Here is a 12,814-nt window from a genome sequence, read left to right on the forward strand (position 1 = left end):
GATCCCAATGGAAGTATCTGGAAGGAAACTGCAAGAAGGTCCTGAATCAACAGTCATCCCTTCATAATCAATAGCAAATTCCATTTTAAGAAACTTAAGGGTGGTCTGTTGTGGTGGGGCACACCTGTAATGCCAGCAGCTTGGGAGGCTGAGGCAAAAAGTTTGAGTTCAAAGCCAGCCTCAGCAAAAGTGAGGTGCTAAGCAACTCAGTGAGACCCTGTTTCTAAATAAAATACAAAATAGAGCTGGGGATGGGGCTCAGTGGTCGAGTGTCCCTGAGCTCAATCCTTGGTAAACCCCTCCCCAAATTTTTTAAATAAATAAAAAGGGCTGGAGATGTAGCTCAGTGGTCAAGGGCCCCTGTGGTTCAATACTAGCACCAAAAATTAAAAATAAATAAATAAAAGGAACATAAGGGCAGCTGGACATTGTTGTGATCAGCTCTGGTTCCTTCTGTGAGTGTTACACCAGGGAAAGACAGGGGGATTACACAGCCACCTGAGTGTCAGGATATGGGATGGAACATATGAAATAGCTTGTGAAATATCTCCCAGGCAAGAAGCAGGCCAAGCCTCAGCCCTTAACCCCACAGGGCTCCTTTCTAGTTCCTTAGCACAAAAGAGTAGAAAGTAGCAGGTCCCATTGGGTGCCAAATCCCTCTAAACCCTCTGTCAGGTAAGGATTACTTTACTGTTGAAAACAGGGAGACTTTGAAATGTTTGGTTATTTGTCCAGAGTTGCACCACTGGAAAAATGGCAGGGCCAAGAATTCAGCTCAAGTCAGTCTGATGATCTCACCTGTGCTCCACCCTCCCCCCCCATCCACACTGCCTGCCCTCGAGGAGTTTCAAGGCTATGCAGGAACAAATGCACATAACCCACTGAGAGTGTGAGGCTGGACATACATCCACTAGAAAGAATGGATTCAAATCCTGGTGAAATTCCAAGGCAGAGGATTTCAGCAGAGCCTTTCTGGACAGGGTATCCCGGAATAGCTGAGAGCCTTGAAAGCTGGACAGGACTTGGACTTACAGAGAGAGACAGAGAGGACACTGCAGGCCAAGGGAACCTGGGAAGCAGAACCCTGGAGATGAGTGCAGATTCTTCAGGCCCACATATTTGTTTTTGTGTCTGCTCACCAAACACCACTATGGCACTTGTCCATGCCAGGTACTTTGCCAAGGGATTGACATACAGCCACTAACTGGATCCTCACAACAACTCTCTGGAGCTGGAAATCAGTCTCTGATGAGTCCGGTTTGGCTGACACATAAGATTTTTAAGCAGAAATATAGAGTTAAAGCTGCAAAAGTAGATTAAAGCTTTATGTAGATGACCCTGGATGGCACAGGTGTTTGGGACTCATTTAGCAGGCATAGGAAGCCATTGAGGGTCTTTAAGCAAGGAAGAAAGAGGATCAAAAGTGTGCACTTGGAAGATTCATCTGGATCTGATCTGCCTCAGCTGAGCCAACAGCATGGGGGCAGTAGGAGGGAACTTGACCCCAGGAAGGCATGGAGTAGGTGGAGAGTTGACGCTGGTGGGTCAGCAGCATATTTAGGAGACACAATCAACACAGTGAGGGAGGTGTTCAAGGGGAGGAGATAGTGTACCAACCCAATGGACCTGGGTAAACTGGGTCCCAAGCCGAGAATAGCTAGAAATACACTGTCTGACCTTGGGAATGTCCCCATCCTCTGTGAGTCTCAGTCTCCCCACCTGCACCATCAGAAGACTGAGTATGTGTATCCCCAATGGCCCCATCAGATCTGCTGGCCTGTGCCTGGGATTCTCTTGCCCTTGGGCTATAGCTTCACAGTCAAGTTTGCTTGGGCTTAACTTTCAGTCAGTAAACTGCTCTGAAGATCAGATCCTGTTCTGTCAGCTGAGAATGGTAAGAACAATCCATGTTCTATGGGGTTCTAGTGAGAACTCGATGAGATAAGGCACATGATCAAGTCCAGCAGTTGCTCAATTCATAGGGTGGATTCTATTATCGTGACTTCTGCCTCCTCTGATTGGTTGGTGGAAATACAAGATATGAAAACCAGGCTGCCAGGTGCTCAGATTCAAGAACCCCCAGGAGCCTATGGCACGACTTCCCAGCCTCAAGTCCCAGCTGCCAAGCACAGCACTTCACAGTGTACAAAACTCTTTTCCACCCCATCAAGTCTACAGTCCAGGAGGTTGAAATGATCATCTTCATTTTACATATGAGGTCCAGCTGGGCTATCAGGGAGCATCTTCCCACAGACTTGCTTCCCACTAAGTAATGCGACATCAGGACAAGTGTTTTCAGAGCACCAGAGCTTTGAGGGTCCTTTCATGGTACAGATGGGGAAACTGAGGCCTGAGACAATATCCTCTTGGCCATTCCCAAATTCAGTTGGGACACTAGAACATGGACTAGTGCCACCAGGAGCCTAGGCCTGGCTTTCATTTGTCACTCAGCTGGGAGCCGTGCAGCTTGCCCAAGGCCATGATTCAGGCCCAAATTGGGGTGTTTGGTTCCTTTCTTTATGTCTCCTCTTGTAACTCCAGCTTAACACTCCCCATATGGCCATTTCTGCTGGCTCCCCGCCCACGCCGCCATTCAGACGGAAAAGCAATCATTTCGCTGCCCCATTCATTGAAGACTAATTGCTGGGCTGGGTATATGGCTCAAGCGGTAGTGTGCTCGCCTGGCATGCGTGTGGCCCGGGTTCGATCCTCAGCACCACATACAAACAAAGATGTTGTGTCCACCAAAAACTAAAAATAAATAAATAAAAAATAAAAAGAAAAAAGGAAGACTAATTGCTGATTGGAAACACAGTGACTGGTCCCTGAGCCGGTATCATGTTGTGGGCCCTCTTGCCCTAAGGAGACTCTGGACCCCAGTGGCTTGCTCACTCACTGCGGCAGCAGAATTGGACCTGGACTTAGGCTAATGAGGTGTCAGCTGACTATTAGAACCACATGGATGGGGGGAGGTTGGCAACTGGACCAGATATGAGCTGCCACATGCAGCAACCATTAGCCCTGAAGTTGCAGTGCTTCCAATAACAGCTCCCTGGGCGCCCCATCTGCCCAGTCCTCTTCTAGACAGTAGAGAGGAGTTCATCTTCCAGCTAAGCCCCTTTCCAAGAAGCCTAGTGGCCCCTGACCCAGGACACTCCCAATCACTCATTCAACCACCAAATAAATGGCTTCTTTGTACCAGGTCCTGGGGCTATAGAAATGAATGAGCATAGCTGAATTTATTGAACATTTACTACAAGTCAGTGCTTCTCTGAGTGCTTCATATGGACTTTTCCGTCTCACAAAAGTCTGCTGGGAGGCTGAAGTTCTCCTTTTCCTCATTTCACACAAGGAAACTGAGGCCTAATGGGGCAAGGGTACTTAGTCAAGTGTACACACCTACCACATGGCAGTGCCAGGTTTCAAAGTCAAGCAGTAAGAGACCAAAGTCCGTGCTCATAACTGCTGCCATCTACTGCCCCTCAGCCCTGCCTGTCCACTTGGGGAGACCACTGAGGAAGGTGCTGCAGTAGCAGGCATCTGGGGAAAGGGCCAGGGTGGGGCAAAGCCCAGGAGATTTGGGAGCCCCGGGGAGGGCCACAAAGCCAAATGTGAGAGAAGGAGAGAAGTCAGGAACTCAGACAGTTTCAATCCCTGGTACCCATCCCCCAAATACTCTCAGCCAGCTGGAACTCAGGGGCACTCGACCACGGAGCCACATCCCCAGCCCTATTTTGTATTTTCTTTAGAGACAGGGTCTCACTGAGTAGCTTAGTGCCTCACCATTGCTGATGCTGGCTTTGAACTCATGATCCTCCTGCCTCAGCCTCCTGAGCTGGTGGGATGACAGGCACATGCCAGTGTGCCTGGCCCTGAACTGTTCATTTATGGGCAATGAAACTGTTTTGAGTTCCTGGCTTATGTCCTTTGCCTATATATAGGGTGGAGGGAGACAGGCCTGGAGAGGTGAGTAGGCAGATTATTGAATAGCGTTACTCATAGGAAAAGCCTATGTGGTATGGACATCTGCCTAGACCTCCAGAGTTTCTCTTGGGCTCACTTGGTTCCAGGGGTCACCAGCCCAGATGCCTGTTAAGGGATGGTGCCAGGTGTGGTGGCCCATGCCTGTCATCCCAGCAGCTCAGGAGGCTGAGGCAGGAGGATGGGGAGTTCAAAGCCAGCCTCAGCTAAAGCAAGATGCTAAGCTCCTCAGTGAGACCCTGTCTCTAAATAAAATATAAAATAGGGCTGAGGAAGTGGCTCAGTGGTCAAGTGCCTCTGAGTTCAATTGCTGGTAACAAGGGGGAAAAAAATGTCCGGGATTGAAGTGAAAAAGTACAAGTGACAAGAAACAACACTACAAGTAGGTTGAGGAGTGGCTACTGTGGGGTCAACAGAGGGTGGTGGGGCCTGTGAAGGATTCATCATGTGCCCTGTGTGCAACAGCAGCTGCTCCATGAACAATGTTGAACAAGTCTAAGGTTGGCAGGACTCCAGAATTTTTCCAGAAGACCAGGAAATCCGGATTTTTATGTCAAATGGCCTTATTTTGTAAGCCTGGTGACTCATCCTTGGCTTCCTGGAAGCATTCTAAAATAAACAAAACATCACTGTAGGTTGAGTCAGGCAGGTTTGCGATCACTCACATTCTGCAGGTGTCCACTGGACACCCCATTGGGAACTCAGCTCTGTGCTAGACATTACTGGGCACTGCTGGGAAAAGGGATGCAGTGATCTAGCAAAGCTTGGACTTCCCTGGGAGAGGAAGACATGTCCACAGACTTACCAGGGCCATGATTGGCATGATTATGAATGTGGGTCTTGAGTCACACAGTTGTGAATTTATGCCCTGGCTTTGACATATATTAGCTGTGTGTCCTTGGGCAAGTCGCTTAACCTCTCTGAGACTCAATTTTTATATGCAAGGGGGAAAAAAAAAGATTAAAAGAAATTCAGTCTCCCAGGACTGTCATGCCTGCCAAATGAGCGAATGGCTGTTGAACCCTTTGGGAATCATCCTCTGTGCAGGTGTACCGGGATGTTCCAAGGAGCTGAGATGACAGGGTTGGGGCCATTCCTGGAATAGGCTGAGTGTTTGGTGTACATCCAAACAGGTGTTTCTGGAAGCAAAATAGTCCAGGAGCTCTGAGAAAAAGATGGCGGAAACCCCAGCTGGGGGCCAAGTGGCCATGTGCAGTCTGCTGTGTGTCTGTGCTATCATACCACCAGGGTGTCCAGGGCTGCTGCAAGGGTTTCCTGACCAGATGCTAGGGGCAAGTTGAAATCCAGAGAGCAGAAAGTGCCCGTGTAAGGTGGGCTTAGATCCCACAAATCCCCAAATGCCATGTGTACTCCACAGCCACCATCCTGCTCGCTCCCCCCACTTCTCGCACTTGCTGTGTGGCAAGTGTGGCTCTCAATACTTTTCCATAGATTGGCTCATTTAATATTTGAGCCTGGGAGCTACGTACTGTTACTATCATTTCCAGTTTACAGATAGGGGCACTAAGGCACAGATAATTTAAGCAACTTTCTTAAAGTCACACAGCAAGTAGACAACACAGTCAGGCCATCTGGCCCCCAAACCTATGCTACCTGAATCAACCCTCCTGGATGGAATTTCCTCTACTAAAAGACTTCTGGCTCCGCTTTTCCTGACAACACACTGACAGACAGCCCCCAGCTGTGCCATGGGGGAGAAAAGAGTGGTTAGATTATTTCAGGACTGTTAACCCTCCCCATTCTGGGCAGCCAGGGTGAGAGTCCAGGCCCCAGGAACACCATCATGCTAGGTCTCAAGGCCTCATAGGTGCTGTCTCCCTCGCCATGCTCTTTGCTTCCCCAGGACAAGCCCTGAAGGCCTCAAGGGAGAGGCTTGGAGCCAGGCAAGGAGTGAGAAGAAGGCTGCAGTTGAAGCCTGGCGCCAGGTGATCTCTGATGTGAGCTGCAGACCTGGGCCAGTAGGTGCGCCTGTGCTGGACCAGGCAAGCCAAGGCCAGCCAGATCCAGAGAGTGGCCCAGAATCCCCCACCGCCGTCTGTACATGAGCACGTCCTTCATCACACACACACACTCCCACGTCCTCATTCACCAGCAACAGTTACTCATGTGCCCCGAGAGGTCCATCAGTCCAGACACGCATGGGCAATCTCTCCTGGCTCACTTTCAGGCAGGCACACATGTGAATAAGGCAGGCGCATGCGTGGACACTCAGACCCCAGGCAATATCTTTCTAGATGCTTTTCGAGGTTGGGACAGGCCTCTATGATGTCCTAAGCAGAATGGGCTGCATGCAGGGTAGGCTTCCTCAGCCACTGCCACTGGGCTGTGGCTTGTTGTCTGAGCACGCAGGCTGCCTTGCCTCTGGGCCCTGGCACTAGCTGTTCCGTCTGCCTTGAATGAGCCTCCCCTAGAGGCTCATGTGACCCATTTTCTCACCTCCTTGAAGCTTTTGTTCAAAAACACTTTCTCCATGAGGCCTATCCTGACCATTTAGGTAGTTTGAGGTTTTTTGTTTGTTTTGTTTCAATTCTTTTTATTTGTTTTTTTTAGGTACACATGGCAGTAGAGTGCATTTCAACATAGTGTACATACATGGAGTACAGCTCCCCATTCCTGTGGTTGGACAGATGTGGAGTTTCATTGTGTGTGTTCATATATGAGCATAGGAAAGTTCTGTCCCATGCACTCCACTGTCTTTCCCTTTCCCATTTCCCATCCCTTCCCTTCCTGCCCCTGTGTCTACTCCATTGAACTTGTATTCTGCCCCCCACCCTTATTGAGAGTCAGCATGCACAGATCAGGGAGAACATTCTGCCTGTGGTTTGGGGATTGGCTTATTTCACTTAGGTAGTTCCGCATTGTTCCTCACACCCTCTCTGCCTCCCCATTTCTCTCTTTCTCTCTCTGTCCCTCTCTTCCTCTCTGTCTGCTCCCCTGCTCCTCCTCCTCTCCCCTGTCCCCTCCTTGCCTTCCTTCTGCCTCCTGCTCTGGTCATCATAAGCAGAGGATTAAGGGAACTTCAGCTGATGGTTTGGATCAAGCCACAGGAACTGAGGGTGACCTGAACTGTGGGCCAGGGGGAGGGGGTGGGATGTGGGACATCTTATATAAAAATTTGGCTCTGATTCACCTGAACTTGGACACTCCAGGATTTAAGCCAAACATACTGGGAACTGGGTGGGGGCTCATGAACCTCAAGCCACACAGGTTACAGGCATAGACATGTAGTGACACCCAGCATATCCCCACCACACACCAGCACTGTGACACCCAAGTCTCTAAGCACACCCATGTCACACTGGCAGCTATGGGACATGTCCCCACCACAGTGCTCTCCTACAATGTGGGTAGCAGCAGACCTACACACATCTCTCTCTCTCTCTCTCTCTCTCTCTCTCTCTCTCTCTGTCTCTCTGTCTCTGTCTCTCTCTGTCTCTCTGTCTCTCTCTCTCTCTCTCTCTCTCTCTCACACACACACACACACACACACACACACACACTATTCCCAAAGCATGAACACACTGCATGACTCCAGTTTGCCATCACACAGCGCATACCAAAAGTGTGTTACCGTGACAGTGCAGCAGACACCCTTGTGGCACCCAGCAGTTTCCAACAGAGGGAATGACACACACGTCACCACCTCCCCTCTGCCTGCTCCCTGGCCACATGCACACACACACATGCACACACATGGGAAAGAACTCCCCTCCTCCCGCTCCTGGCTGTCACCTCCCTGTGCTTCCCCGGGGCTGGGCCAGGCCAGGCTTGCTTTGGGACCCTGGCTCCAGCGCTGGCTGAGCTGGGGGTGCCCTTTCCTGGAAGGGTGTGGGTTCAGCCTCAGCTGATCAAACCCATGCTCAGAGGTCCCCGTTGGAACGGCAGCTCAAGGGGTGGCTGGGCTGTTGTCCCCAGCAGCAGCTGGCTGAGGCAGGACACCCCACTGGGGAGGGCTGGTGGGATGGAGCTGGGTGGGTGGGGACCTGGCAGGGCTCAAGCAGAGTTAGGGTGAGGGGGCATCCAGGGTCCAGGCTGCTGGGGTTGGGAGGGGGAGCCTCCGAAGGCCTCACCAGCAGGGGCCAGAGACAGAAGCTGAGTCATGAGGTGAGGGGGGTGCTGTGGCGGGAAGGTGGGTGGACAGAGGGACAGGGTGGAAGGAGAAGCTGCAGGCTCCTCGAGGCTCTCACCTGAGGAAGATGACAGCAACAGGGATTGGGAGGCAAGACAGGGTGAGCCAGGGCTGTGAGGTGGCTAAGAACAAGGTTTTCAAATGAGACTTTCAGGGAGAGGCTGGGACAGCAGACAAAGAAACACACTCAGAGGCGAAGTGATGACACCCAGCACATCCCCACCACACACCAGCACTGGACACCCAAGTCTCCAAGTACACTCGCATCACACTGCAGCTATGGGACATGTCCCTACCACACTGCTCTCCTATAAAGGGGGCACATTGTAGGCACAAAGGGGGCACCCTGGTTGGCCAGACGATGGAGAGGAGAATTAGACATTAGTCAAGAAAAAGAAGATCCACTGATAAGAACTGAAGGTGTGAAGCAGTTGGCCATCTGGGGACAGTATCCAGGCTTCAGACACAGGGCCTGTGTGCATCCTGCAGGTGGAGGATGCCAGAAAGATATGCAGCTCTTCCAAACTCCCAACTCGGACAAAACCCTCCTCTGACTCTGGGTCATCCAGAAGGACGGGATCCACAGTGCCCTGTGATGGGTGGGAAAGAATCAGCCTGGTCAAATCAAGTTCAGGTCTCAATAGGACCAAAAGGTGGGAGGACAAGAAGGAGGGGGGCCTTTGGCCTTTTGGGTCATCACCTGGTTCAAGATGTCTCCAGGCAGTTGAGGCAAACCCCATAATTGACATACATACATGTGACACGGCCAAGGTACATAAATGAACTCTCCTGTCCCATTCCTCACAAGCAGAACACAGATGGTCTCAGAACTGAGCTTTAAATTTCTGTCCCCAGCCACCCCTGAACCACCAAATACTTTGACAATGTTATCTCCAAGAGGCAATCCCCAGAGTTTGGTGTTGACACAGTCTCCAAGGACTGAGCCTCATCTCCCTCACTCTCTCCCTCTCTCCCTCTCACCCACACATATCCAGCATTTTCCAGTTCCCAAAGCATGATCTCATTCAAGTCCAATAATAACCCTGTGAGGCTGGCAGAGCAGGGAGTATTAACCTTATTTTCAGATGAGGAAACGGAGGCCCAGAAAAGCAAAGCAATCACCAAGGTCATACTGCCTGCAAGTCCACCCACCACTTGCAAATCCAGCATCTGTGTAACAAGGATGCCTGGGCTCCTTAATCATAGAATGTGGACTTTTTCAGACTCAGTGATAAGAGACTCAGGTGTCATCGTAAGGTAGGAAGCATCCCCTCCTGGGAAGGTTCTTGGTAGGGGATTCAGGCATGTTTGCTCTCTTCTGAAAGGGATAGGAATATGGGAACAAAGTCAAATGCTTCTCGAACATCTGTCTACCAGGGGCCAAGTAGTGTATTAGATACCTTGTGTATATTATCTCATTTAATCCTGATAAACTCAGTAAGAGAGTCTCTCATTTTACAGAGGAAGAAACTGAGGTTCAGAGAGTGACATTTCTAGGTCTGAAGTCACACAGTGAGAAAGTATTGGAATTAGGACTTGGCTCTGCTTATGATTTTAAAACCCATGTTTGGAGGTAAGATTCTGCATCCCCTACCCTCGCCATGTGACCAGCTGCCTAGGTACCCTTCCACTTGGTACAGAAAGTTTGTCCCTGCAAAGGCTTTAGGGAGTGGCCTTCAGAACTGAGGTGAGGGCCTAGAAAGGGGAACTGCAGAGGAGGCAAAGCTCTGAGAGTTTGTGGGAGAAATCAGATTCTTCCCGGGAATTGTCAGCAGGGTCCCTTCCGTCTTTCCTTCCTCTTCCCCTCCTTCTGATGGCATCCTGCCAGGGGAAGGGAAACAATGTCCCTTGAGGGCGGCCTCTTGGCAGATGCAGGGCCAGAGGCAGCGCCACAGAGGCCCACATCCCCAGTCGCCTCCCACTCACAATGACAAGAAATCTGTACAAGAACTCCAGCATTTCTCCAAACCACAAGGCTGTGTTGCCTGTTGGCTACCCTGACCTCCTCTTCTCATCTCCTTCCTGTTGGCCTTGGAGATGGTTCCCAAGTTTTCTTAAATATTTTTTAGTTGTAGGTGGACAGAATATTTATTTAGTTTTTTACATGGTGCTGAGAATTGAACCCAGGGCCTCACGTGTGCAAGGCAAGTGCTCTACCACTGAGCCACCACCCCAGCCCACATCCCAAGGTTTTACTAGACAAATCTACTTCCTGTCCCTGCCTGGCAAGGTAAATGTTCAGACTCCCAAAGCCATTCATCATCCTTCCTTGACACCAGTGTGGGCCTTCTCTTGCTCTGAGCCATCTCAAAGGCAAGACATTCCATAGCCTTCCTGACATCACCTTCCAGTGTGGCCTGCCCCACCATCATGACGCTCTTCATAACTCCCAACTTGAGTCTCTGAGGCCAATTCTTCTCCGTTTCACTTTAGTGAAAATGGGGGACACCACTTCCTAAATTCAGAAACCCCCGATAACAAATGAGATCAGGGGAACCCAGCTTCTCTTTTGAAAACCAACAGCTGCCCAGTATCTTTATTTATTGGCCCCATTTTCTAATTCCACAGTGATTGTGAAACATGGAAAGTAAAGTCAAAGTAAGATGGAGGGTATGACAAAAGTTACTGGAGGAAGAGGAATGATAAGAGGTGTAGGAAGTGGACTTCTTGGATCCTTGGTTATCAGAGCATCACCATCATTGCCCTCTGTAATTGCTCTGCTTGTCATCACCACTGCCACTACCATCTCTCTCCTCAATGCCATTTGTATTGCTATCACAACCATTCTCACCTCCAGTTCCACTATCCTGACACTGTCTCATTCACTGCACTCAATGTCCCAGACATCGGCGTCAGTCAGCATCATCAGCACTGCTATGACAACAAGCACTACAGCCGCCATCACACCACCTTCATGAACACCATCACCACATCTGCACTCTTATCCCTATGTCTGTCATCACCACGGTTGTCACTATCTCAATCATCATTTTCACCCTCCTCTTTTCCCTTGCTGCCATTTCTACCTCTAACATCACCGTCATCACCTCCAGCACCATCATCTCTTCTACCTTCATCACCTTTACCACCATCATCCCTTTTACCTTCATCACCTCCACCAACATCATCTCCACCAAATCACCTCCACCATCACCTCCACCATCATCACTACCTCTGTCAACGTTACCAAGTCTATTAACACCATTACCACCAGCACACTCACCACCACTCTCATCATATCCATCACTGACTCTATTGTTATCCTCACCATGACCTTCATCACCACCGCCACCATCAATGCCATTGTTACTGACACTTTCATCACCACCATTGACACTTTCAGCGTGTTTATTGGTGGTAATCACCGTCATTTCTGAGAATGACAAAAATCATTACTATTTGTTATCATTAATGAGATATATCAGTTTGGCCCCTGCATTCAAAGGACTAGATAAAATTGATAGGTTCTAAGACAGAAAATAAAGACAGTGAGGATCAATACCCAGAGTGCGGGAGTATGGAGACCTCTGATGTCCACATCAACTATGGCCAAAGAAGGCATCCCTTGCCGGAGTGCAGGTCTATCCTGGAGAGTGTGTGGAAGTGGGCCAGGACTGCAAACAGTAAAGGCAGTGGCCTCCCATCCAGATGACCCTCAGCAGAGCCTCAGAAGTGATGAGGGCCCCTATTCAGGCTAGATAATGCTGCCCTGAGACATGGAAGCCTCCGGAGAGGGCCCAACATTGGGACAATGTCCTGGAGAACTGGGGCTAGAGCTAGGGTGTCTGGCTCTCAGATTCTTTTCTGGATTAAGGATCATGTCTACCACATATTCTGGCACCCCTCAGTCACCCTGCAGTTCTGGTTCCCTTCCATGTTCTCAGCTGCAGCTCAGGCATTGGAGGTGGCCCTTAAGATTGGCCCCGTGGCCTTGGGGGGCTATAAGGGAAGCCTATAGGGGAAAGCAGCAGGTGCAGGGGGAGGGGGAGGGGGCCTTCCTCTTCCCTTCCATCTCCTCCCCACCCCCTGCTCCCTGCTGCTCCTTGTTGCTCTTCAGCCTTTTGCAGCCCTGCAAACTCTCTACCTTCACTAGCCTGTGCTGCAGCCTGCCTGCCAGCCCTCTCTGGCTCTCCTTCCCTCTCCTGGATAAGCCAAGGTTTGACGTGCTCAGGAAAGAGCCACGGAGGTCCTCGGGGGAAACTCATGCTGCCCTGCCAGAGGCTGCTTCTTGAGTCTCCAGCTCAACAGTCCTCAGCCCCCTTCACCCCATTCCTTCTGCTACTCAGGGGGAAGATGGTCCGTGAGTCACCAGATGCTGCTGGACGCAGTGGCACACACTTGGAATCCCACCACCTCAGAAAGGCTGATGCAGGAAGATGGCAAGTTTGGGGACAGCTTCAGCCACTCAGTGAGACCTTGTCTTAAAACTAAAAGGTACTGGGTGCTTAGCTCAGTGGTGAGGTGTCTCTGGGATTAAGTCGCAGTATTAAAAAGAAAAGGTCATCAGACACTTCTTGCCAAGCTTCAGCATCTCCCAGATCACCCTGTACCTGGAGCAACCTGTGCCCCTGCTTTTTGAGTTTCCCTTCCCAAGGGGCGTCTCCAGGGGCTACCCAATCCTTCTAGACTCGTCATCATACAACATTCCACAACAGCAAGCACATGCACACGCTTGCATTTCCA

Source organism: Ictidomys tridecemlineatus, unplaced genomic scaffold, assembly GCF_052094955.1.
Source record: "Ictidomys tridecemlineatus isolate mIctTri1 unplaced genomic scaffold, mIctTri1.hap1 Scaffold_132, whole genome shotgun sequence".
Lineage (NCBI taxonomy): Eukaryota > Metazoa > Chordata > Mammalia > Rodentia > Sciuridae > Ictidomys > Ictidomys tridecemlineatus.